Genomic DNA, 26018 nt, shown 5'->3' on the forward strand with positions numbered 1-26018 from the left:
GCGACCGCTTTTCTGGTGGAGACAAAAAGCGAAAACGCCCGTGCGTACGAGATTTTGGCGCACGTTAAAGATCCCCAGGTGGTCAAAATTAATCCAGAGCCCTCCACTACGGCGCGCCTCATCGCCTGCGTTGCGTCGGCGCGTTAAAGGGACACTGAAGTGATATGTAAACATTCCGGGATTACTTGCGCAAATTGTAGTCCGGAGTCCCCAGACCATGTTTCGACCACCCTGGGCGCGTTTACGCGATTTTATTTAGTAGAAAAATTAATTCGAAAATGCTGTCCTCCTCTCTTTACGCTCGCCCATTTTCTGCGGCGTTTTCGTGTGACGTCGAGAGGAGCCGAGCTCGCAATTGGCTGCGCTACTGCACGGCTCCCCTGCCTTCAGACAGTCAGTCGGCCCAGCGTTTCGTCCGCCGGCCGCCGACGGGTCGTCGCAATTCGTTCGCTCAGTTGAAACGAAGCCAGGACACGTTTGTGAATGGTAGAATCTGCCTTTCTTTACTTGGTTAGTTTGTACACTGTATCTAGCTCTAAGTCAAGGTCGCTTCACACAAGCGCTGCACAAGCGCACATGCGACGCTTCGCTGACTGGTACGCCAGTAGGAAAATATAAGGCCTCTTTAAGGCGGGAGAAGTGTCAGCGAAGTCAATATAGGTACTAAGGAAATAAAATCAACTGATATTTTTACCGTACAGCGTAAAACTAGGGTGCGGGAAGCACTTTTTTGCGCTGGGCGAACAAGCACAGCGGTCAGCAGCACGACTGCGCATCTGCGAACGCTTTTCCGTCTACGAAATGCAATTGCTAGACGTGAGCTATTGTGGAAACTCGGGGGACGCTTACTGCACGAGCGCAATACAACAAATAGTCACCTAAGCTGCTTGAAATGCCAAAACTAAATAAAAGTGTAAACTGCTTGTACAATATATACCCTATATTATCAAGGCCAGCGGAGCCCGCTCCGTGGCCGAGTGGTTTGGGGCGCGAGATGTGCCACCGCAATTGTTTTGCAGGTCAGGAGTTCGAATCCCCGCGGGTACGTGCTTTTTTTTTTCTGTAAGTTAACTTTTCGTTTTCCGCCGATGTTTTCTATATTGAGTTCACCTTTTTTTGGGCCGCAACGTTCATGGCTCCACGAACTAGTTCACAAAACGCGCGCAGGCTAGCACTGGCGCGCTGAGTTCTCGTTGGCGTGCTGTTGCCATAAGCACCGACTGCTTGCAGGCAGTGGGCACAGGCCAGAATGAACAGACCCTTGGCCTGGTGCGAACACGCTTTTTACGATACAGGCATGAGGGAGGCAAGCTGCAAATATGGGGGAAAAGCGCATGACATTTGGGCGTCTGCGGGTACGCGGAGGGCGTTCATGCACTGCGTAGGTTTCGGCTAGTGAATGCTACGATTTCAAGCCGTCCTAGGAGGCTTATCTTTATGCATTTTTACAGCTGACAACATGGCAGAAGCGCGGTACGATGATTACTGAGTTATTGAGAATGCCCATCCAACAACACCAACGGTTGTGTTTTACAGAACCGAAACCGAAACCGAAACTTGTTTGGTTGCTCACCTTGGGCATCGTCTAATCACGGTGCCCGCTCCTCCTAACGTCACAGCTTAGTTGGTGCGGCCGCCGCAAACCGCGCATGGTAGTTTTTCTTCTTTCGCGCTTTGTAAAATAATTACCGATTTGTCAATCGTAAAAACGATGAAAAGTGTGCTAATTTGAGCCAGTCTACGCAGTGCAAGCAAAAACGGGAGCTTGACAAATTCGCTTCAGTGTCCCTTTAAACCCTACAATCAATCAATACTGCGTTACACAAATACCAGAAAAAAAAAATTTGACAGTTGTATTTTTATATTTTTAAGACGTGCGGATACAAAATGCAAGACGATTTTTCACCGTACGCAGCTATGCGAAGCAAATGTGCCGAAATGCTAGAAGTCACAATCGTCACAGATAAAGCAAAATACTTGAAACCCACGATAAGATAGAAATATTCTGCGTCGATGTCCCGATACCCTTCATTGTCACAGTACCTGAAAGGCTGCGGTGCTGCTTGCGTATTTATGGGCTTAGAACGTGGCTACAAATGTTGTACTTCTGCTATTTATACAGAAAACCGCCTGTTGAGAAGGCGCTGTCTACAAGGCAAAGAGAGTATGGAAGACGAAATAATTCGGAGTCATAATACCCGCCTGTTGCTTCACGTATTAGATCCTATATTGCAGTACGACTAGCACAAAGGCACGGGCGTGGTGCAGGGAGCTACCAGGTGGAACAAAAAACAAGATAAACCCAAGTGAACTGGCCTCCGAAGTTAAGTGTAAAAACAACAAATAAAACTTTAAAGTTTTCAGAAACCACCTTTCTTTGTCAATGACTTGAACGTTTGAATGGGTTCCCCGAATAAGCTTCTATAGGAACAACACTGCTTCCTGAGTAATTGCTACTAACTTTTCTACGGCAGCTCACATGGATTGAAAAGTGCAGCATTTCTCCTTTACTGACGGCGTTGTGCATAACATATCGTCGTGCATTTTAGCCCCCTCACAACTTTTGATCAGAAAGTATACCTTAAGTTTCTCCAAGTTCAAATTTTTGGCGCTGTGGCTCAGTGGCTATGGCGTCGTGCTGCTGAGCCCAAGGACGCGGGCTCGATTCTCGGCCGCGGCGACCGCTTTTCTGGTGGAGGCAAAAAGCGAAAACGCCCCTTGCGTACGAGATTTCGGCGCACGTTAAAAATCTCCAGGTGGTCCAAATTAATCCGGAGCCCTCCACTACGGCGCGCCTGTCCTCATCGCCTGCGTTGCGTCGGCACGTTAAACCCGAAAATCAATCAATCAATCAATCAATCAATCAATCAATCAATCAATCAATCAATCAATCAATCAATCAATCAATGAATCAATCGATCGATCGATCGATCGATCGATCAATCCTATTTTTGGCAACATTAAATTCCGTTGCTTTTATGTGCATCGAAGCATTTAATCACTGATACCTTTCAGTTTTTGAGCAAAACTTATTTGAATCGGGAAGATAAATACCGTTCAGCCAGGCTAGGTCGGGAAAATGCTGATTGCGTACTGGTGCCGAAAAAGCCTTAATGATATTTTCCCAGGGAAGGGTTCGCATCTTGTTTCCGGGTGGCTGAGTCCAACTTCGAAGTTTTCCCGCTTAAATTCTCCACAAACACTGACGCCATGCGAAGAATGGGCTGGTGCGTTAATAATGCGTGCTTTCTATTCAACACATACTTTTTTCCCTTTATTCCTCTGGTAGGTGTATACCCTACATTGAAGTTTGTTAAGAAAAATAAACGAATGCCTCATTGCAAAAGTTCCGCTCACCTTTTGTACCTATCGCGGTTGCTCGGACAACGAAATAATCGTGCTCTCGAGTATTTGCTTTTTTGTTTTTTCTCTCTTCTGTAAAGCTGAGAAAGGATCGCCTATGGGATTAGAGCAAACATTGCGGGCGACGCTGCAACGACGAGCTCCAACAGGCGGTAGTATAAGTTTGGTGCATTTTATGGGAAGCGTTGCAAAACTTTATACAAAAATATTTCACAGAAATCGATCACTTCGGCGTTCCTTTTGGCTCTCCACGACTTCTTAATCGGAAATTTTAGGCCAGGCTGACTCCTTAAAAGGTTTAGTGTTTTTTCTTAAGTAATTTTTGAAGTACTTTAAATGTAAAAATAGCGTGAGAATATCCTCTCCACACTGGACTACCATTCTTTACTTTACTGCTGAAAAAATGAAGCATATCTCATTTTACTTCGCTGCTCGAGTTGCGAGAATGTGGGTGGCGTGTAACGCTGCACGCCACCCACACGTGCGTGCAAACTCCGCCGTGTTGAATAAGGAGAGTTTGCTCAAAAGGATCTTCGCGTTAATACGTCAAATGATCTAAGTGTACTAGAAGCAAAAATGGATTGATTTTATGCCAACGCAAACGGCCGTTCCGACTGTTCCGGTGCGATCCAGTTGCCGTAATACCCGTATGCATCTTTTAAAAAAATAATTTCAGAAATAAATTATTAATGCGTAGCATTCTTTGCCGAGTACCTCCACAGCTTGGACCATGTAGCGCCCTGCATTTCCACAAAAATAAGACTTTAAAAACAAACGCTAGTAATCGTTATAATAGCGTAAATGGAGATAATTGGTCTAACTGAATTTTATAAAACCAAAAAATAAAACTGAAACATAGTTTTCACAAAAATTATCTGACCAAAGGAAAAATATGCATCTAATACATCATCCTCAAAACCAAAGAATAAAAAAACAAGAATTCCACAATAAAAACATTCAAAATACGGCGAAGACATGGCGAAAATGGCTAAAAACTGTGTACGCCCTGCATTTCCACAATAAGTAAGATTTGGCAAAAAATGCTCGTAATCATTTCAATAGCGTCAATGGAGATAATTGGTCGAATTTTGAAAGAGGAGAAAAAAAAATAGAAAAAAAATCACAAAAATGATCTCACATCAAAAATATGTAAGTTAAACATCTCCCCCCAAAACTGAACAATAACCAAGAAAGTCAGCAAAAGAGCATCTGAAATAAGTATAAAAATAGAGTTAATGGGCCAACTCTGCAGCACCCCTTGCTTCTTCAGACGAAATCAATAATTAGCGAAGTAAAAGTATTTCGTCGCTACAATGGTACATATTTACATCATTGGCGTAAAGAAACAAAAATAAAACTTATATTCCAATGTCCTTCGCTTATAGCCATATTTGAGCGTAAACAACTCACACTATAGATAAGCGGAGTAAGAATGCTACGCATTAGTCAACAATTCTCCCAATTTCTGCAGATTTTTTTTTAAGAAAAATTCTCACGAGAACACTTTTCACCGATGTTTCCTTGTGCCGCCACCGAACAGCAGCGGAAGCATCTTACGCTGATTATGAGAGCGTAATAATGATATATGGGAATGGATGAAGAGTAGACACGCACGGTAATAACATTCGTCGCAGACAAATGTGGCACGCTTATTTTCAAACCACGTTTGTTGTAACGTCAGTTGAGGGCGTTTTCTGGGGCAGTACTCGACCCTCGGAACCCACTAGCTTAAATATGGGCAGGGAATGGTAAGTGTGTTAACGTTTTTCGTAACTTGAATGTGGACTATTGATCAGAGACGCGTGAAGGTCAGGATGGTTGTAGAGTCGTTTTAGCGGACGAACATTGGCTAATTGGTTTCAAGAAACCTTACTACTGCCATCCCATGTATGCTTCTTGTACCCTTGTGCTGTGAACGTTCTCGAACGTACAAGATCTAGAAGCACGTAAAAAAATTAACGGCACGTTTGGCTGAAGGCATTGGATTCAGGAAATGGATTTTTCCTGCCTCTCTTTTACACCCCCCCTCCCGACCCACCGGTTTCTTTTTCATTACCTTTTACTTTATCCTCTGTTCTCTCCTTGTTTTTCCTCGCTCCCCTTTCCCGAGCGTAGGAATATGAAACTAGGCTATGGCCACGGTTAGCACTCCTGCTTTTCTTTTACCTTTCTTTCTTCCTTTCTTTGTGGCTTTCATTCAATATTTTGCATTAGAGGCGTTATGAACATTGTATTTTTTCATGTTTACCAGCCAACACCGCAAGTGAATCACCTTTCGCTTATTTCCAACCTTCAAAAGTATGGAAAGTTCTCCGCAACGTTTGCAAAGCATTTCTTCTCTTTTTGCTTTTTTTGTTGGTGTTATAATTGCTCCCCGCCTTCTTTTCATTACGACTCATTCGGGGGGTCAATTACACCTTTATCTTTCTGCAGATTTAAACTAATCCTGAAACTTAGTACCAAGGTCTTTTTGTCTTTCATCTTCTTCTCCGGTTAATTAAGCACGACAGCGCTGGAACTGCGCAATAATTGACTCTTTCCCTGCGTTTATTTCTTCAGATCGGTAGAAAAAATGCAAAGAAGGGTGCAATCCGTGCGGGGCCGGCCATTTTATCGCAGGAGGCTGAGTTTCTTACGAAACAAGAATTATCACAGTCACGCACGCACGCACGCACGCATGCACACAAAAAGTCGGAGTTACCCGTTGGCTTAGCACAGCGTTAAATACTTTTTTTTTCTTTGCGTGACGCAAGAAGGCCGTTAACGATCCGACGAACAGAGTTCCAGTGACAACTTGCTCTTACGCCGTTGTTCTCTGCCTTTTATATCACGTGCTAGTTCTGTTTTATCCTTTAAAAACTTAGCCACCTGCTAACTTTTTTTCGTATCCCTGGGGTGTTCTGTATTTCAAGAAAGCCGCTACAGAGTTGACACTTATGCACATAGACACCCATATGGGCAAAATTTCATCGTGATTTATCGCTGACTGCAGACGCATTTTCTCCTCCTCTCTCTATCTTTCTCTCCCAGTGTGCGGGAGATCTGAGCCCATTCGCCTCCGCTGGAGACTCTAAGGTGTCCGTCACGTGGTTTCCCTAGACTGGAGCATCGCGGTGTTTCTCAACATGCATCAGCGCGGAACTCTGCATAATTACGACTAAGAGTCTAAAGCCTTCACTTTACGGCTGTTCACGGCGCTCACGTTAATCTCCTTCTCGCGTAACACTGCGCAGCCTTCTCGCTCGCAGGGCTAATGCGACCCGGCCGCCGCGCGTATGCCGCGTTAATTCGGCCGCCGAGCTTTCCGTGGTTACACTAATGGCTTGCTTGCACGGCTTACACTAGCGCGGGCCCACTAATCACCTACCGTTGCGGTGGCTCACTACACGACGCGCGTTTTATTTACGTGCGCATACCGACGTCGCTGCCAGCGTCATTTTTTAGTTGTCGAATAATCATGTGAAACTCATAATTTCCCCGCCTGTAGTTCGTCTTTGTGTAAAATTAGCACCCAGGGCATATTCGTGTCATGCGTATTGTCACTGAAGCTTGGCAAAGGAGCTCAAACACGGAGCCAAGATTAGCCAGGTCTCTATAGTTATGGCCAACCTCTCCTCTCGGGATACATGCCAGGGCGCTGATCGGAAGCCAAGCTAGTACGTAGCCTTGGAAAAGATGAAGACGGCGCTCGGAATTGCAGATCTGGTACAGCCGGGTTCGCGGACTTGCTTTGTTTAAGCTCCCAGTTCACTCCAGATCTAATTTTTCTTCAGGAAACCTGGCTCAATAGCAATCAAAGCTTTAGCTTAGGTAATTACCACACGTTCAGACTAGACAGACTTTCACGAGGGGGTGGCCTCTTGATTTTATTTTCAACGAAATTCGCTTATAAGGCCAAAGTATCCTTCCAGCTTCGAAGATCAGATTGCGAAATTTTGGTATTGGAGATCAGACTTCCTGGTTGTCTTCCTTTCTCTTTGGCGAACGTTTACTTTCCACTTGGGGTTATTGATTCAGAACCCCTAGACCTCGCTCTTGCTTCGGCTGTGCCTCCCGTTGTTGTTGCGGGACACTTTAATTCCCACCATATTTCTTGGGGATACCGAACGGATTCCTGCGGCCTTCGCTTGTTAGATTGGATTACGGACAGCAATTTAACATGTATAAATTCGATTTCTCCTACCTATATCCAGGAACTAACTCGATCTGTTTTAAATTTAACCATTTGTTCTAGGGGTGTTAAAGTTTCTTCATGGTCTACTGTTGACAACGGGACTAGCAGTGACCACATTCCAATATTGTTTGTTATTCAGTGCCCTATTCGCTCTCTCGTCCGGCAAAGTTGCACTTTTGTAGATTATAAAAAATTCCAAATCTCTCTGAAGGAGACCATATCTTCTCTGTCCGTAGAAAACACAACTGAACGGGCGACGGGTCTTTGCACTGCCCTAACCACATCGGCGCAGTCCTCGTTATTTGAAGTACGGTCCAAGAGAGCTGTGTCACCTAGCCCCTGGTGGAACGAAGAATGTACACGCGTCTTTAGACGCAGGAGGGCGGCCTGGAAGAAGCTTTGCTAAAACCATTGCCCGCTGAACTGGAGCACTTATAAGTATCATTCGGCGATGTTCAAACAAGAGTTTCTAATGCCAAACATGCACATGACTGTCACCGCTGCTCCCTTCTTTCTGAACCCACTAATAAGCGGACCCTTTTTAGATTTCTTCGATCTAGGAAAGCGGTCCCCCAATTTGATAATTCAGACTCTATAGTGTTATCTTCCAGTGAAATCACCGGGTCTCTAGAGTTAATTGCTAGGGGTCTGCAAATTCGTTTTTCGTCTGCTCTAGATACCTCGTCTCCTCCATCTATTGCGGTAGAGGACTTCGTAGAAATTACGCATCCGGAGCTTTTTGATGCAATGACGAAAATGCCAGCTGCGAACCCTGGTCCGGATGACATTACTACTGAAATGTTAAAACTACTTACGATCAGGCACCGGATGACTTGCTGAGTATGATCAATTATTCTCTCAGGAATGCATGGGTACCCGATGTGTGGCGTATAGCTAAAATACTTCATATACCGAAGAATGTTGGTCAGGGCCTCGCCGTTGATAATATCAGGCCTATCTCTCTGACTTCGAACGTAGTAAAACTACAAGATAATTTGGCCTCAAGATAATTTGGCCTCAATTCAGCAGGGTACTATCATATATACAGATGCTTCTCAACAAGATGAAAAATCCGAAATAGGTATAGTTTCACCTTCCCTAAATTGGTCCTTTTCGGCTCGTCTGGTGGATTTTATCCCTATGTTCTATGCGGAATTCTTTGCAATTGTCTTGGCACTACGAAATCTTGACAGATCAATATCGTCTCCAGTCATAATTACAGATTCCCTATCCGTAGGCTTCGCCCTTTCTTCGCCTAAAGACTCACCTCTTCTACGGACGTTCCGATCACTTCTTCCACCTTACATTACTGAAGTTTACCTTCTTTGGGTCCCTGGGCATGCGGCAATCACCTTTAATAAAACCGCAGATTCAGTGGCAAGGGTAGCACTATCCGGTCCTGTGGTCCTTGTCATTGAGACAACGCCTTTATTAACCGCTGCAAGGTTCCGTAGATTGTTGAAGCTGTAAAGGCAGCACGAATCATTCTTATTGTCGTTGAGAGATTTTTGTCACTTAAAATTCTCCTGGAAACCCAATTGGCGCCTTTCACGCGACCTGGAGGTGATTGTAACGAGCCTTCGATGTCGTGTGCCACAGTTGAATAGATACCTCCACAGGTCTCGTCTGGTGCAGTCTGCTATGTGCAGTTACTGTACTGAAGAAGAATCTGTCGACCGTTTCCTTTTGTCCTGACGACGATTTGCAAGCCTCAGACGACAGCTCCTTGAGGTGCCGCTTCATAGCCTGGGATCGGCACTATATGGGCCGGCTCTGTTATCATTTGGGGCATCTGAAACGGGATATTGTCTCCAGGATGTTTGTTCTGCTCTTCTGCGCTTAATAGAAAATTCCAAAAGATTCACAACGTAATTCGATTCTTATTCTGGCACCTCACCAAAGCCCTCCAAAAGTCTTCATTTCTGAATATTTTTCTTATTTTCTTCTCCCTCCTCCTCCTTCTTCTTCTCCTTCTTGTTCTTGTTCTACTTCTTCTTCTTCTTCTTTTTTATTTATTTCTTTCTTTCTTTCCCTTTTTTGTTTTATTTTAATATTGACTAATTTTCAAACTCGATTCCTCAAACACAAGAAGAAAAAAGCTTTCAAATTTTTCGAATTTTCCTCGAGTACCTAGGCAGTAATCTCTTTCGGTTTAACGACTGATGTTTGGCCGATCCCCTGATTTGGTATGCGCCATTATTTATAAGAAACAACAACAACAACTGCGCGGATGCGCGCTGTGCCTCGGACATTGGCAGCGATCACGTTCCGGTTTACGTCACTGTGGATGGCTTACAGGGCAGTCGTTCTCAACGGACACTGCGTTGCTCTGACTGGACGTCTTTCCAATCCACAGTAGAGGAGAAAGTGGACTGTTCGTCATCCTATGAGGACTTAGTACAAACACTTTTATCGGCCAGGACTGCCTGCACTAAATATTTGAGGTTACAGAAAAGGTATACTACCGCCGATGCAGAGTATGAAAGGCTTCGTGCAGTGCGTCGGAGAGCCGAAAGAAGAGCGCGCTGGACGCAATCAAGGGAAGATATCCGAGATGCTAGAAGAGCAGAGAAGGCCATTCAGAGGCCCATGAACAAGTTGGCCAAGCACGAGTGGACTTCTTTTTGCTCTAAGTTGGACCCCAGAAAGCCACTCTCGGGAATATGGCGCCTGGTTCGAAGTCTCCGGGCACCGCCGACACAACACACTAAACTTTTTTACACCCTTTTAGCCAAAAAGGGTGTAGCATAAGTGGAAAAAGGGTGTTGGGAAGCCTTTACACCCTTTTTCTTGAGTCTCAACACCCTTTTCCTAGCTCTACGCCCTTTTTGTTTGAAAAAAAAGGGTGTTGATCAACTTCAACACCCTTGGTTTTTCTTAGGGTGTTGAAAGGGTGTGGAAAAGGTGTTCAGCTGTTCATTGAATAAGGCCATGTTCGGATGCATAACAGCACTGTAAAGAAGAAGACATCCCCTCATATACTGGTCTACTCGCAAGAAATTTCCAAACGCAAAAAAAAATAATTGCTCTTATGCAATGATCGCTCGTTTCCTTATTCGGTGCACCACATGCCCCAAGTTTAGCTTTGGCACGTGAAACACCAATTTGAACCTTCAAAATTAAGAAGACTGAAGTCGTGTGGCGAAAAGGATGTTTACCAACTGCAACACGCTTGGCTTTCTGTAGGTTGTTGAAACGGTGTGAAATAGGGGTTCAGTTGCAAAAAAAGAACAGCGGAGCTGGGGGTCGACCTAGTTTCTTTCGGTGTTGCTAAGTTTTGTTATGTTTGCTAAGCTTTACAATGTTCTTGCTAAGCCAGGATGGCCACTGAGGGATGAGGCCAAGTTTAACCTGATTTTACAAGGCTGTTCCAGTGTGCCCCCCCTTCCCCCCCCCCCCCTCCCCATTGCCAGGAGATCCAAGAGGGTAACAAGGTAGGTCGGCCCCCAGCGTTGCTGTTTCTCCAGCCTTGCACCACTATTGCAAGCTGCGAGAATTTTTTTACCTTTTAGAATCCAAAAAAGACTAGTACCTTTGAAATGGTACAGTAAGAGGTTCGGATACGCATACGCCCCTTGTGCTCACACTCGAACAAGCTCGAAAGCCGACTTCACTGTTATAATACCCTATCTGCGGTGGTGCACCCTTTACAGGTGCCCCAGTTCTTTTTCTTTGTATTTTTTTGCTAATGCCACCGAAACTACGTCCTGAAGCTTAAAGAGCTTCACTGGTAATAAATTATGCAAATTCATATTGCTGTAAACATCGTGAGGTACAACCCCCCCCCCCCCCGCTTGTAGAGAATGCTCAGTCCACCCGTGTAAACAGGTACAGAATGCCTCCAAAATTGGAGGTCTCTCCACCTTTTTTCTTCGTTGGCGGTCTTTTCTTACACCCTTTTTTTCTTTACGTCCTTTTTTTTAGTTTCGAACACCTTAATTTGTAGCGTTACACCCTTCTGGGAAAAACGGTGTTGAAATAATGAACACCCTTTTTGAAGGGTGTTGAGGTGGCAAAGAAGATTTGTATGGTATTTAATAAAATTCTATTAGTTACGGATCAGAAAAACTACCCCGTAATTAAAAAGTTTTTGCAAATCCGCGTGTTGATTTGTATTTTCTCGTCGTAAAATCCATACTTCCAAAATTAGCGCTAAAATATCAGTTTTTTGCGACAAGCCCACCGACTCCATCTGGGGGCTTTCCTCTGGTGGGTATAAAAGCAAGAACAGCACATGTATTGCTAAGTAAGTATGCACTCCCTGTACCGCTTGCATTCCGTGTTCCAACTGTAACTTGTACGTATTGGCTGTTTGTGTTGAATGCTGCGCGCTCCGGCGTTTGACATTGCCTCTGCGCATGCTATCACCTCAAAAAAAGGGGTGTGAGACTCAACACCCTTTTTTAGGGGGTTGAGCATCCTCAACACCCTTTTCTAAAGGTGTTGAGCTCAACACCCTTTTTTCATCCGTACACCCTTTTTTTGCCGAAACACCTTTTAAGGGTGTTAGCCATGGGACAAGATTTTTACACCCTTTTCGGCCAGAAAGGGTGTAGAAAAGTTTAGTGTGAACTTCACCCCTTCAACTCTGTTTCGCTAAGCACGAACATCAGTGACCTGGACGCTGCAAACGCCTTCTGCAGAAAAAATACCTCTTCGCCGGCATCAAACATAAGACTCTCGTCGCCCACAAATGCGCCTGCCCAAGCTATATAACATCACCCATGGATGAACCGTTTCCTATGGCAGAACTCGTCGCTGCGCTGACCTCTCTCAAAAAACCTACGTCGCCTGGTACGGACAATATCAGCTACACAGCCCTTTCCAATTTGGGCGAAAAGGGAAAGAAGTGCCTTTTAGGCACCTTCAATCGTTCTTTTGAAACTGGCCGCCTAGAGCAAAAATTCGACCACGGGCGTATTGTGGCTGTACTTAAGCCAGGCAAAATACCGACTTCCATCGAGTCCTACCGTGCTATTGCCCTACTGAGCTGCGTCGGCAAGCGTATGGAAAAAATGGTGCTCCATCGCCTGGACTGGGACCTGACTACTCGCAACGCATACCCGCCACAGATGTCTGGCTTCCGCAAGGGACGTAGTAGCATTGATAATGCCATAGCCTTTGCTAACAGCATAAAACATGCCAAAACACAGCGCAACATTACAATCGCTGTGTTTCTTGATTTCAAATCAGCGTACGACTGCGTGTACCATGAAGTTATATGCTCGTCCATGAGGTCTTCGTGCGTTGAGGTCGTATGTATGCATGGATCTCGGACTATTTAACCGATAGATGCATCTACATGACAGCGGACAGCGGTGACACACCGCTATACAGAGTGACCTGTGGTGTTCCTCAAGGTGGTGTCCTCAGTCCAACGCTCTTCCACATCACTATGATGAGCATAAAGAAGTGCTTACCGCAGTCAGTGGAAATATCCTTGTACGCGGATGACATCTGCATATGGAGTGCTGGACGCAACAGGCGGGTACTGCGTGCAAGAATGCAACGGGCAATCAATTCCATTGCGGCGTTTCTAGAAACCCGAGGCCTAGAATATCAGCTGGCAAGTGCGCAGCCATCGCTTTCAGGAAGCGTGTTATATCAAATTATGGACTCACATTTGACAGGTCTCTGACTTGGTCAAAACACGTCCGCTATATAAATGACAAGCTTGCGTCTTTCACCAACATTTTCCGCATGATATCTAGTAACGCCGGCGGAGGCAACGTCCCGTCTCTTCTTCGGCTGTATGACGTCATGTGCGTACGATTGTTACGCTGCAGCCTTCCTGTTCTGCTCCCCCTCTCAAAAGGAAATGCGAGAGTCCTGCAAAGTATGCAAGCGCAGGTCCTGAGGGTGTGCATTGGAGTTTCAAGACCACATCCACGGTGGGAACTATGGTGGAGTGTCGACGACTGGCACCCCTTGCTCTTGGCGCGCAGGAGCTCCTTCGTGCTCAACTGCGATTTGTAACACGGCAGCAAGGTCACCCATTAGCATTCAGCTCAGCCACTGAAGTACGAGACCCTCTGCCTCTGCATTACCAGCACCCTTCTCCATCGCCACAACCGCCTTGGATGTACCCGCATCTGCCAATTACAACTGGAGGGCTCGGCATTATCCGCAAACAGGATATCGCCACCCCTACCTTAAAGTTCTTCGCCTTGGAACTGTTCTTACAAAAATACAGCGCTCACACCCATCTATAAATGGATGGATCTGTGACAGCTAGCTCATCGGCTATAGGAATCTGGTTTCGTCCTCCCGTACCGCCTTCAGCGCAACGCTTAGCCACAGGACGACATCAATGGTCACCGAACTTGCCCCTCTGCGTGCTGCTTTCGCCTACATCATCGAGCAACCAGCACGTCAGTGGGCAATCTTCACGGATTTTCGGGCGGCCCTTCAGTGCTTATATTCGTACCCGAAAGATCAGCTTGTTTTCGACATCCATGCATTGTACTTACAAGCTCTAAATGCACATCATCATGTAGAGCTTCAGTCGATTCCCCCCCACTGCGGTATAACTGGGAACGTCAAGGCGGACACTGCGGCATCGATAGCGCATGATCTGCACGGGCCAGTGATACCGATACCGTTCTCCAGAAAAGATGCTTCTGCCCTTGCGTCCAAGGCTGCCTGGAGATTTCAACGATCTATGTGGCCTGTTGCGCTGCAAAATTACGCGCCGCTTCACTCCATAGACCCGCACGGGACCTTTGGCGGACTTTCCAAGCATGGCGAAGCAGTTCTTCACCGCGTGCGGCTAAATTTCGCTTACAGAAGTTATTTTCGATACAAGATGAAACAGGCCGATTCCCCCTTCTGCACTCTTTGTGACGTGCGCGAGGACTTGAACCACGTGTTATGTGAGTGTACGCGGTATAGAGAAGCTACAACGTCCCTTTTAGTGTCCTTGGGTCTTCCGCTTTCTAGAGGACTAACTCTAAGTGACGTGCAAGGCCCTTGGTCGAACTCTAAACGAGTATCTCGACCGAGAAAAGCGCTATTGTCTTTCCTGCGAAGCACAGGACTTGATCAGACTCTTTAAACAGGACTGTATTAATGAGCGCATCATCTTCATCACAGTCGTTATGATCATCTCTTCATCGATTTCATTTTTTCATACATCTGGTGTAGCAAGCTAGGCGCCTTGGCCAGGCTAACCTCATCAGTATCATTAAAAACTATTCTCTCTCTCTCTCTCTCTCTCTCTCTCTCTCTCTCTCTCTCTCTCTCTCTCTCTCTCTCTCTCTCTCGGACATTGGAGCTGCCTCAGCTACTGGCTTGTGTATACCCGTTTATACATTTTGTTGCAAACAGGCCTCTGCTGCCTCGTCACAATATTTTTTAACAGCAAAGCTGTTTAGCAAATCGTTATTTTTTGTGCACGCAGTTGAAAATACCAAGAAAATGCCCAGCTCCCATGTGCAGGTCCACGTGACCGCGTGCCTCGCGGCGACCGCCCCGCGTCCCCGGTGCACCTTCGTCGAGCGAAGCATACCCCCTTAGGGAGATTGGCCAAGATTGTGGCGACCGCCAAATGCCAAGCGCTCGGGTGAGCATGCTTCCCACCGACCGCCAAGCGTCCCCGTCGAAGGTTTCTTACGTAAAGCATACCAATTAGGGATATTGGCCAAAAGCGACCAAAAAAAAAAGGACTTCAGCGTTCGCCGTAATCGTGGCAACACTTGCTCGGAACGAGAAAGACCCCAGCGTTCGCCGTAATCATGGCAACATTTGTAGGACACGTCATAGCGTACGCCCCTCCAAGTGGTGTGCAATGATTACCACTCCCAAAAAAGGAAGGAGGCTCACACTTATAGCAACAGTGATAGAGTAAAGGTCGTTGCGGCAGCAAAGAAGAAGCAAATCGGCTGCGATCATAGATTTATACCTTCGTGATCTACGTGAAGTTTGGATACAGCTTCGCTACCTTCAAGTCTTACGCCATAGTGTCAGCTTCCTTCATTTTTTTTTTGGGGGGGGGGGGGGGTGGGGGGGACTTAACGGTGCATCAGCGCTTACGAGAGAAATTATCCCGGTAACACACACCTCGTCTCCTTGTATAGTTTGTCCATCACTAACACCCCTTCTCTCGTCCTCGATGGAGGGCAGTTTGTACCGGAAAATAGTGGACTGAGAAAGGGGACAAATGGAGACCATCTGCGTCGTCAGCCCTGTCGAGCGCAAACGTCGCGTGTACCGAGGAGGGTTGAGATAAATACGTCACGTCTCCGTTTACACACCTTCATTCCCTGCGTTTACACATTCGTTCATTCCCCTCATGCCATGCCATGGTCCAACTAATATGTTTCCACCTGTCGACGTTACGTTTGCAGCTTTGCAATGCCATATTTTTGCTTTTTATTTTTCGGCGCATCGCGAGTCCTGGTTCTGCTTAAATTAAGCCACTGGAAAGACGGCACACATTTCGCAACGTAAGAAGCTACCCTCATATGTTCTCGAATAAATTAAACACTCCATTTTTTATAATATTAACGTCATAACATGCCGAAATTCACCCCGCAGCTGATTTGGTACAGCATTGAAAGCGGTAATAAAAGCTCCTGAGCTTTGACCCCACACACCCGGGGGGCATGCTTCCCTCCATTTTTCTTGTTATCTAAAATTTATATATTCTTTTTTCGCACATGGCACAGACAAACTGCTTCCTATATACCACCCTTGCCTTCCGGATGTCCGGACTTGGAAAAATAACACGCACGCAGACACGCACACGAATATATATATATATATATATATATATATATATATATATATATATAAATATATATATATATATATATATATATATATATATATATATATATATATATATATATATATATATATATATATATATATATATATATATATATATATATATATATATATATATATATAGCGAATCAGAATAGGAAATGGGGGCTCGTTGAAAATAACACAGAAATAAGAGTTGGCAGTCAAGAAAACCTCGGAAAGCAAAGAGGAGGATGTGGTAGGTCATTGAAAAAGATAAAGAATTTGGAGAGAAAGAAAGAAAGTGGAAAAAAAATGCCCGCCGGGTGGGATCCGAGCCCACGACCTCCAGAATACCGGTCTGGTGCGATAACCACTACGCTACCCGCGGGGCGATTTTCCCCTCCACTTTCTGGGGTATTTATGTTTAGGTATTTTTGTTTCCTGTGCTTGGGGGTAGTAGCCAGCGGCATTCGGACTACTCGGGGTGAAAGGGACCTTCTTTTTAACCCCCGGGCCGTGACTCGAGTGTCTACGGCATGTCGAGAGTGGTCGACCAGCGTTGAACCCTCTTAAGCTTCCTATGGCACCAAGACTGCCAGAACAGAGGCCCTCGCTATGCATGTAGCGAATCAGAATAGGAAATGAAGGGCTGGTTGAAAATAACACAGAAATAAGAGTTGGCAGTCAAGAAAACCCCGGAAAGCAAAGGGGAGGATGTGGTAGGTCATTGAAACAGATAAAGAATTTGGAGAGAAAGAAAGAAAGTGGAGAACCCCCAGCCCGTGACTCGAGTGTCTACGACATGTCAAGAGTTTCCAACCCTATTTCCAAACCCTATTTCCAAACCCTCATTTCCAAACCCTATTATAGTGCGAAAGCTTAGTGAGAGCCTCGGTTCTGGCAGCCTTGATGCCAAGGTAGCATAAGAGGGTTTCCCGCCAGTTACCCGCTTATGACAGGCTGTAGACGTTCACGTCACGCCCCGGGGGTTGAAAAGAAGGTCCCCTTCTCCCCGTGTAGTCTGATTGGCGCTGGCTACCACCCTCAAGCGTCAGATACAGTTTTAGTAAATATAAATACCCCAGAAAGTGAAGGAGAACACAGTCGCCCAGATAGCCGAATGGGTAAGGCATTCGAGATCTAATCGAAACGCGTGGGTTCGGTCCCCACTCTGGGCGTGTGTTTTTCTTTCTTTCTTTCTTCTGTATAATTAAAAAAAATGTTTACCTAATTAACTGTAGTGAAAAAGACAAGAGCCTAACCACACCCCTATGCCTCCTTTGGCGTTGTAGACTGCTGACCTATCTTTCTGTATTCCCTCAACGAGCCCCTCATTTCCTTACTTGAAAAGAAGGTCCCCTTCTCCCCGTGTAGTCAGAGTGGCGCTGGCTACCACCCTCAAGCGTCAGATATACTTCTAGTAAATATAAATAGCCCAGAAAGTGAAGGAGAACACAGTCGCCCAGATAGCCGAATTGGTAAGGCATTCGACATGTAATCGAAAGGCGTGGGTTCGATCCCCACTTTGGGCGCGTGTTTTTCTTTCTTTCTTCTGTATAATTAAAAAAATGTTTACCTAATTAACTGTAGTGAAAAAGACAAGAGCCTGACCACACCCCTATTCCTCCTTTGGCGTTGTAGACTGCTGACCTATCTTTCTGTATTCCCTCAACGAGCCCCTCATTTCCTTACTATATATATATATATATAGTATTCTGTATTCTGAGGAAAGCAAGTTCTCTTTGCTGAAACGTAGGCCACAATCGTGCTTTTACCTTGTTCGAAGTTTTTCTTCTCTTGTGTTCTCTACCATCTTCAAAGTTCTATATATATATAGAAGTTATATATATATATATATAACTGCAACCTGTGCTAACTGCAACCTGATAACTGTGCAACTGCAACTGATAACTGTGCTAACTGCAACCAATTTATCCCCGCAAACTTCTTGATCTCATCTGCCCACTTAACTTTCTGTCGCCCTATGCCACACTTGCCTTCTCTAGCGATCCACTCTGTTACCCTTAGCGACCAACGGTTATCTTACCTTCGCATTACATGCCCTGCCCACGTCCATTCCTTCTTAATTTCTACTAACATGTCCTTAACACGCGTTTATTTCCTAACCCACTCCGCTCTCTTCTTGTCCGTTAACGTTACACCTATCATGTTCCGTTCCATTGCTCGCTGAGTCGTCCTTAATTTAAGTTGAACCCTTTTAGTGAGTCTCCAAGTTTCTTCCCCGTAGCTGAGTACCGGTAAGATGCAGCTGTCATGCTCTTTCTTCCTGATGGGCAATGGTAGGCTGCCATTCATTATCCGAGAATGTCTTCCGTATGCACTCCACCCCATTCTTATCCTTCTAATCATCTCCGACTCATGGTTGGGATACGGGGTCACAACTTGGCCTAAGTAGATATATTCGCTTACCACTTCCACTGCCTCGCCGCCTATCTCAAACTGCTGTGCTGTCCCGAGGTTATTGATCATTACTTTAGTTTTCTGCATATTTCATTTTCAGGCCCACGGTTCTACTCTGTCCAGTGCGGAAAGCATGCTTTGCAATTCGTCCCCCGAGTTACTTGGAAAGGCAACGTCATCAGCAAATCTGTGGTTACTGAGGTATTCCCCATTAACCCTTACGTCCACTAGTTCCCAATCCAATGTTCTGAATACCTATTGGTGGTGAGATGTTTGAGTGGCGCCCCCTGGCTGTGACATCGGCTTAGGGACTCGCTCCGCTGTCGTCTGCTACATTCACGCCGCTGCTACACCCGCGCCGTGGTAGTCCTCTTGTGACTGGCAGCAGTGCCTGTGCTAGAAATCACCCGCTTTTATACTTTGGTGCTTTAAAAAGCGTATTTTCGGTCAGATTCTGGCAGTTCTGAATAATTTCAAGCTTAATCACGCACAAGTTTACAACACACGAGGAGAGAGAAAACTACTTTCATAGGGCATATGCCCAGACGATCGTGTGTATTCCGTTCTATCTAGCGCATTTGCGAGCTTCAGTGCTCAGAGCTCTTCGATAAGTATTCAAAATACGTAGGCTTCCCTAAACTATTTCTGAGATGCTCTTATGAAGACTCAACAGTCTAATGCTACGCACCAAGCAGCGGGTCGCACATTGTTGACTTGCGTTTGTAGAACTGATTTGTTAAATTGAAATCGTGTTTTATTTTTGTTTTTTGTTTTTCTGTTAGTTATGATTACATCTGTGTTACGTGGTCCGTCCTCCATGCCTTGTAACGGCTTCCTGCGCCTTTGTCAAGCTGCTCGAGCAGCTTTTAGCCAGGAAGTCGTCCAGATGCTTCTGGGAATAAACTGAACTGAACTGAACTGAACTGAATGTTTTTTTCTGTGCCCAACGCATTAATTTTTCTGTACTGTCCCAAACATTCTAGGAGGTTTGGAGATGTTTGCGAGGCCCACAAAGTTCGTGTGGATATTTTCTTCGGGCTGTACGGTATACAGTACCTTCTTCAGAAATGGGCTTTCCTTATGGCTGCGTACAAAAGTACATACCCACAGCGTGCGTTGTTTATTCACATGCAAATGCAATGAGAAGGTTTGTGCTATATACGCCACCGCGAAACAGCGCCGATGATGTTGTCCACAGTACTCGAAGGCAGCTTTTGTGCATTAAATTTCTATCGAACCATCGTTATCGTAACAAACTCAATCTCAACCCGAACACTTATGACATGATTACGGTGTTGAAGGCTTGATATACTTGCGAACGAACGCAATAAATAGTATACATGCCGATTTTCAGTATAACACAATTCTAAACCGATGAATATTTCCAAACAGCTCTTTATTGTTTTCCAACCCCTTCAGTCGCAAAGAAAAAATCCTGGCCTACTCGGGATGACGTTCGATGAGTTGAAGAAAATTACTCTCTCATCTTGGACCGAGGAGCCTAACCACTAACCAGCTCGATTTTACTGTTAAAGTTTTCTCCTCCTCCTCGTCCTCCTCCTCTTGAGTGCAGTTTTACTATAACGCCTATCTGAATATTGGGATTATATGGCTGTGGCAAATGTAATGAAATATCCTTCTAAATCTGAACAAACATATTCTTACTGTATCTTTGCCATACAGGTAACTCGTTTTGTTCAATAAGCCTTTATACTGTTTAGAAGCCCGGTATAAAACCAGCACGCGCCTATACACACAGTGGGTTATTTGGAACTCAACCTACAGTTTTTGCGGCACATAGTCCATGTCGCATACGTTTATGCCATGACAACGTAAAGTGACTTTACACAATAGTTTCGAGCGTTAGGCAAGGTTGCCAAATCTGTTTTACCTTACATACGATTAGCTGGAATCATAATGCCTTCTGCCAAAGCCGACAGCCCCAAAGTCCTAAAATTTGTTTTCGTCGTCCATTTTCGCTGTTGTCGTTGTCAGGCTGCGGCTGTTACCTTTGTTCGAAAGATTGCTTAATACAGAAGCTGACGCCTAGGTCCGACTCTTCGCGCTACGCACAGGACCAGCTTCGCAGCAATGCATGGGCGACGCCGGTAATGTTTTTTTTTTCCGGAGCGGTATCAAAAAGTATACACAAAATCACGCCTTGTGCTAGTTTATGCTATTTTAAGTCTTTTGTTACGCAAAAAAGTTACGCCTACGCGAGATCTGCTGCGGACAAGCACTAAAAGTCAACCTCGCGCAAAGAAACAGCAGAGAGAGCGCGCCCGAGTAAAGCAGACGACAAATGCGAGAATCCCTAAGCCGACGTCACGGAGGCGCGCTCCCAAGCGCCGCCCGTGGTCGCGCTCACCGCCAATTGTTAGCAGGCTGTGTATAACATTGGAGAGATTGTCTCCTTGGCTGACGCCCTTCCTCATATGTCTATACATGTGTATATATATATATATATATATATATATATATATATAGAGAGAGAGAGAGAGAGAGAGAGAGAATTAGACTAGGACATGAGGGGCTCGTTGCTCGTTGAAATAAGAGAGAAAAAATTGTTGACAGTCAAGAAAACCTGGGAAAGCAAAGGGGAGAATGTGGGAGGTCATTGAAACGAATACAGTATTTGGAAAAACAGAAAGCAAGTGGAGGAAAAAATCCCGCCGGGTGGGATCCGAGCCTATGACCTCCAGAATACCGGTCTGGTGCGATGACCACTACGCTACCGGCGGGGCTATTTTCCCCGCCACTTTATGGGGTATTTATGTTAAGGTATTTTTGTTTCCTGCGCTTGGGGGTGGTAGCCAACGCTACCCGGACTACTCGGGGTGAAGGGGACCTTCTTTTTAACCCCCGGGCCGTGACTCGAGTGTCTACGAAATGTCGAGAGTGGTCGACCAGCGTTGAACCCTCTTAAGCTCCCTATGGCATCATGACTGCCAGAACAGATGCCCTCGCTATGCATATATATATATATATATATATATATATATATATATATATATATATATATATATATATATATATATACACAGAAACATAGGTCGGCAGTCTTCAACGCCAAAGGAGGCATAGGGGTGTGGTTAGGCTCTATTTTTTTACTATGGTTAATGAAGTTAAGATGTTTTTAATATAAGGAAGAAAGAAAGAAAGAAAAACACGCGCCGAGAGTGGCGACCGAACCCACGCCTTTCGATTAGATCTCGAATGCCTTACCAATTCGGCTATCTGGGCGACTGTGTTCTGCTTCACTTTCTGGGCTATTTATATTTAATAGAAGTGTATCTGACGCTTGAGGGTGGTAGCCAGCGCCACTCTGACTACACGAGGAGAAGGGGACCTTCTTTTTAACCCCCGGGGCGTGACTCAAACGTCTACAGCCTGTCATGAGCGGGTAACTGGCGGAAAGCCCTCTTATGCTACCTAGGCATCAAGGCTGCCAGAACCGAGACCCTCGCTAGGCTTTCGCAGAATAATATAGTAAGTAAATGAGGGGCTCGTTGAGGAAATACAGAAACATAGGTCGGCAGTCTTCAACGCCAAAGGAGGCATAGGGGTGTGGTTAGGCTCTATTTTTTTTACTATGGTTAATGAAGTTAAGATGTTTTTAATATAAGGAAGAAAGAAAGAAAAACACGCGCCCAGAGTGGGGACCGAACCCACGCCTTTCGATTAGATCTCGAATGCCTTACCAATTCGGCTATCTGGGCGACTGTGTTCTGCTTCACTTTCTGGGCTATTTATATTTAATAGAAGTGTATCTGACGCTTGAGGGTGGTAGCCAGCGCCACTCTGACTACACGAGGAGAAGGGGACCTTCTTTTTAACCCCCGGGGCGTGACTCAAACGTCTACAGCCTGTCATGAGCGGGTAACTGGCGGAAAGCCCTCTTATGCTACCTAGGCATCAAGGCGGCCAGAACCGAGACCCTCGCTAGGCTTTCGCAGAATAATATAGTAAGTAAATGAGGGGCTCGTTGAGGAAATACAGAAACATAGGTCGGCAGTCTTCAACGCCAAAGGAGGCATAGGGGTGTGGTTAGGCTCTATTTTTTTACTATGGTTAATGAAGTTAAGATGTTTTTAATATAAGGAAGAAAGAAAGAAAGAAAAACACGCGCCCAGAGTGGGGACCGAACCCACGCCTTTCGATTAGATCTCGAATGCCTTACCAATTCGGCTATCTGGGCGACTGTGTTCTGCTTCACTTTCTGGGCTATTTATATTTAATAGAAGTGTATCTGACGCTTGAGGGTGGTAGCCAGCGCCACTCTGACTACACGAGGAGAAGGGGACCTTCTTTTTAACCCCCGGGGCGTGACTCAAACGTCTACAGCCTGTCATGAGCGGGTAACTGGCGGAAAGCCCTCTTATGCTACCTAGGCATCAAGGCTGCCAGAACCGAGACCCTCGCTAGGCTTTCGCAGAATAATATAGTAAGTAAATGAGGGGCTCGTTGAGGAAATACAGAAACATAGGTCGGCAGTCTTCAACGCCAAAGGAGGCATAGGGGTGTGGTTAGGCTCTATTTTTTTACTATGGTTAATGAAGTTAAGATGTTTTTAATATAAGGAAGAAAGAAAGAAAGAAAAACACGCGCCCAGAGTGGGGACCGAACCCACGCCTTTCGATTAGATCTCGAATGCCTTACCAATTCGGCTATCTGGGCGACTGTGTTCTGCTTCACTTTCTGGGCTATTTATATTTAATAGAAGTGTATCTGACGCTTGAGGGTGGTAGCCAGCGCCACTCTGACTACACGAGGAGAAGGGGACCTTCTTTTTAACCCCCGGGGCGTGACTCAAACGTCTACAGCCTGTCATGAGCGGGTAACTGGCGGAAAGCCCTCTTATGCTACCTAGGCATCAAGGCTGCCAGAACCGAGACCCTCGCTAGGCTTTCGCAGAATAATATAGTAAGTAAATGAGGGGCTCGTTGAGGAAGTACAGAAACATAGGTCGGCAGTCTTCAACGCCAAAGGAGGCATAGGGGTGTGGTTAGGCTCTATTTTTTTACTATGGTTAATGAAGTTAAGATGTTTTTAATATAAGGAAGAAAGAAAGAAAAACACGCGCCCAGAGTGGGGACCGAACCCACGCCTTTCGATTAGATCTCGAATGCCTTACCAATTCGGCTATCTGGGCGACTGTGTTCTGCTTCACTTTCTGGGCTATTTATATTTAATAGAAGTGTATCTGACGCTTGAGGGTGGTAGCCAGCGCCACTCTGACTACACGAGGAGAAGGGGACCTTCTTTTTAACCCCCGGGGCGTGACTCAAACGTCTACAGCCTGTCATGAGCGGGTAACTGGCGGAAAGCCCTCTTATGCTACCTAGGCATCAAGGCGGCCAGAACCGAGACCCTCGCTAGGCTTTCGCAGAATAATATAGTAAGTAAATGAGGGGCTCGTTGAGGAAATACAGAAACATAGGTCGGCAGTCTTCAACGCCAAAGGAGGCATAGGGGTGTGGTTAGGCTCTATTTTTTTACTATGGTTAATGAAGTTAAGATGTTTTTAATATAAGGAAGAAAGAAAGAAAGAAAAACACGCGCCCAGAGTGGGGACCGAACCCACGCCTTTCGATTAGATCTCGAATGCCTTACCAATTCGGCTATCTGGGCGACTGTGTTCTGCTTCACTTTCTGGGCTATTTATATTTAATAGAAGTGTATCTGACGCTTGAGGGTGGTAGCCAGCGCCACTCTGACTACACGAGGAGAAGGGGACCTTCTTTTTAACCCCCGGGGCGTGACTCAAACGTCTACAGCCTGTCATGAGCGGGTAACTGGCGGAAAGCCCTCTTATGCTACCTAGGCATCAAGGCTGCCAGAACCGAGACCCTCGCTAGGCTTTCGCAGAATAATATAGTAAGTAAATGAGGGGCTCGTTGAGGAAATACAGAAACATAGGTCGGCAGTCTTCAACGCCAAAGGAGGCATAGGGGTGTGGTTAGGCTCTATTTTTTTACTATGGTTAATGAAGTTAAGATGTTTTTAATATAAGGAAGAAAGAAAGAAAGAAAAACACGCGCCCAGAGTGGGGACCGAACCCACGCCTTTCGATTAGATCTCGAATGCCTTACCAATTCGGCTATCTGGGCGACTGTGTTCTGCTTCACTTTCTGGGCTATTTATATTTAATAGAAGTGTATCTGACGCTTGAGGGTGGTAGCCAGCGCCACTCTGACTACACGCTGCCGACCTATGTTTCTGTATTTCCTCAACGAGCCCCTCATTTACTACTTATATATATATATATATATATATATATATATATGTATATATATATATATGTATATATATATATATATATATATATATATATATATATATATATATATATATATATATATATATATATATATATATATATATATATATAAACCATGAATAAGAACACCGACCACAAATATATTTCGTAAAATAAAAGACGTTTTGGCTTTCACACGGGAGCCTTGTTCACAATAAATTCGTCAGTACACCAGACTACGTTTTATGTGCGTCGAAGAATGGGACGTAGGCAGTGGGAGTAAACTGGAGGCAGATTGCCCTGCGTTCGATTCAGTGTTCGCTCCGTTGTCTGTATGATCAATGATTCCGGATGAAGTCTAGACGCCAGGTTCTTCTCTTTTGCAAGAATGCGTGCCGCACCCCAGTTCATCCCATGGCCCGAAGTGTCAGCATGCTCAGCCAGAGCGTTTGAAGCCACGCGGCGTTTTCTGACGTCGTAGTCATGTTGTTTTATCCGGTTTTCCTTTTAGAGAAACCAGGAACTTCAAGTTGCCGGCTTCTCCTATGTAGCTGCACTCTCTATCGCCACAGGGGACGGAGTAGACAACTCCTGGGAATTTTTCCTTTGATAATTTGTGTTTCACATTGACCAGGGCATCCGTCAGCTTGCGAGTAGGCACGTGCGCTATCTGGACGCCGTACGTGCGCATGACACGGGAAAGGGTCTCGCTGATTTCGGGAATGTAGGGAACAGGTTTTTATTCCCCGTTGTATTATGACCCACCCCGACCAGACGGGCTTCCGTCCAACCATAGACTTCATATATGTATTTATATGCGTTAATTCTCTTGCGAATGAGAACCTCACAAGGATAATGCACATCTCGGCGGTGCGGTGCGCGGAGTAATGCGATTTGCTCTCTGTGCCCTGGCACAAAAAGGCTTTGTCATAATCTTGAAGCTGCGAACCAGGGCACTAAATTGCGAAATTCCTGGTGACGCTGGATCGTTTATCGCGCTATAGAAACTCCTCCTTCTCTCACCCCAGCTTCTCAAATTCAAGAAACTTCTTC

At 45.4% G+C, this 26018-nt stretch overlaps 1 protein-coding gene and 1 non-coding gene across 2 annotated transcripts in view; both read left to right on the plus strand.

Annotated features, from left to right (window-relative positions):
- LOC144178145 (uncharacterized) overlaps nt 1-26018 on the plus strand; it is a 317073-nt gene that overhangs the window by 279473 nt on the left and 11582 nt on the right. The gene's annotated exons all lie outside the window — the stretch shown is intronic.
- Nucleotides 17746-17817, plus strand: Trnat-ugu (transfer RNA threonine (anticodon UGU)). The gene has a single exon. It is a non-coding gene; the product is annotated as a tRNA-Thr (tRNA).

This window comes from Haemaphysalis longicornis, unplaced genomic scaffold (genome assembly GCF_048455015.1).
Source record: "Haemaphysalis longicornis isolate Haplotype H1 unplaced genomic scaffold, Haemaphysalis longicornis Haplotype H1 scaffold_4, whole genome shotgun sequence".
NCBI classification, from domain to species: Eukaryota; Metazoa; Arthropoda; class Arachnida; order Ixodida; family Ixodidae; genus Haemaphysalis; species Haemaphysalis longicornis.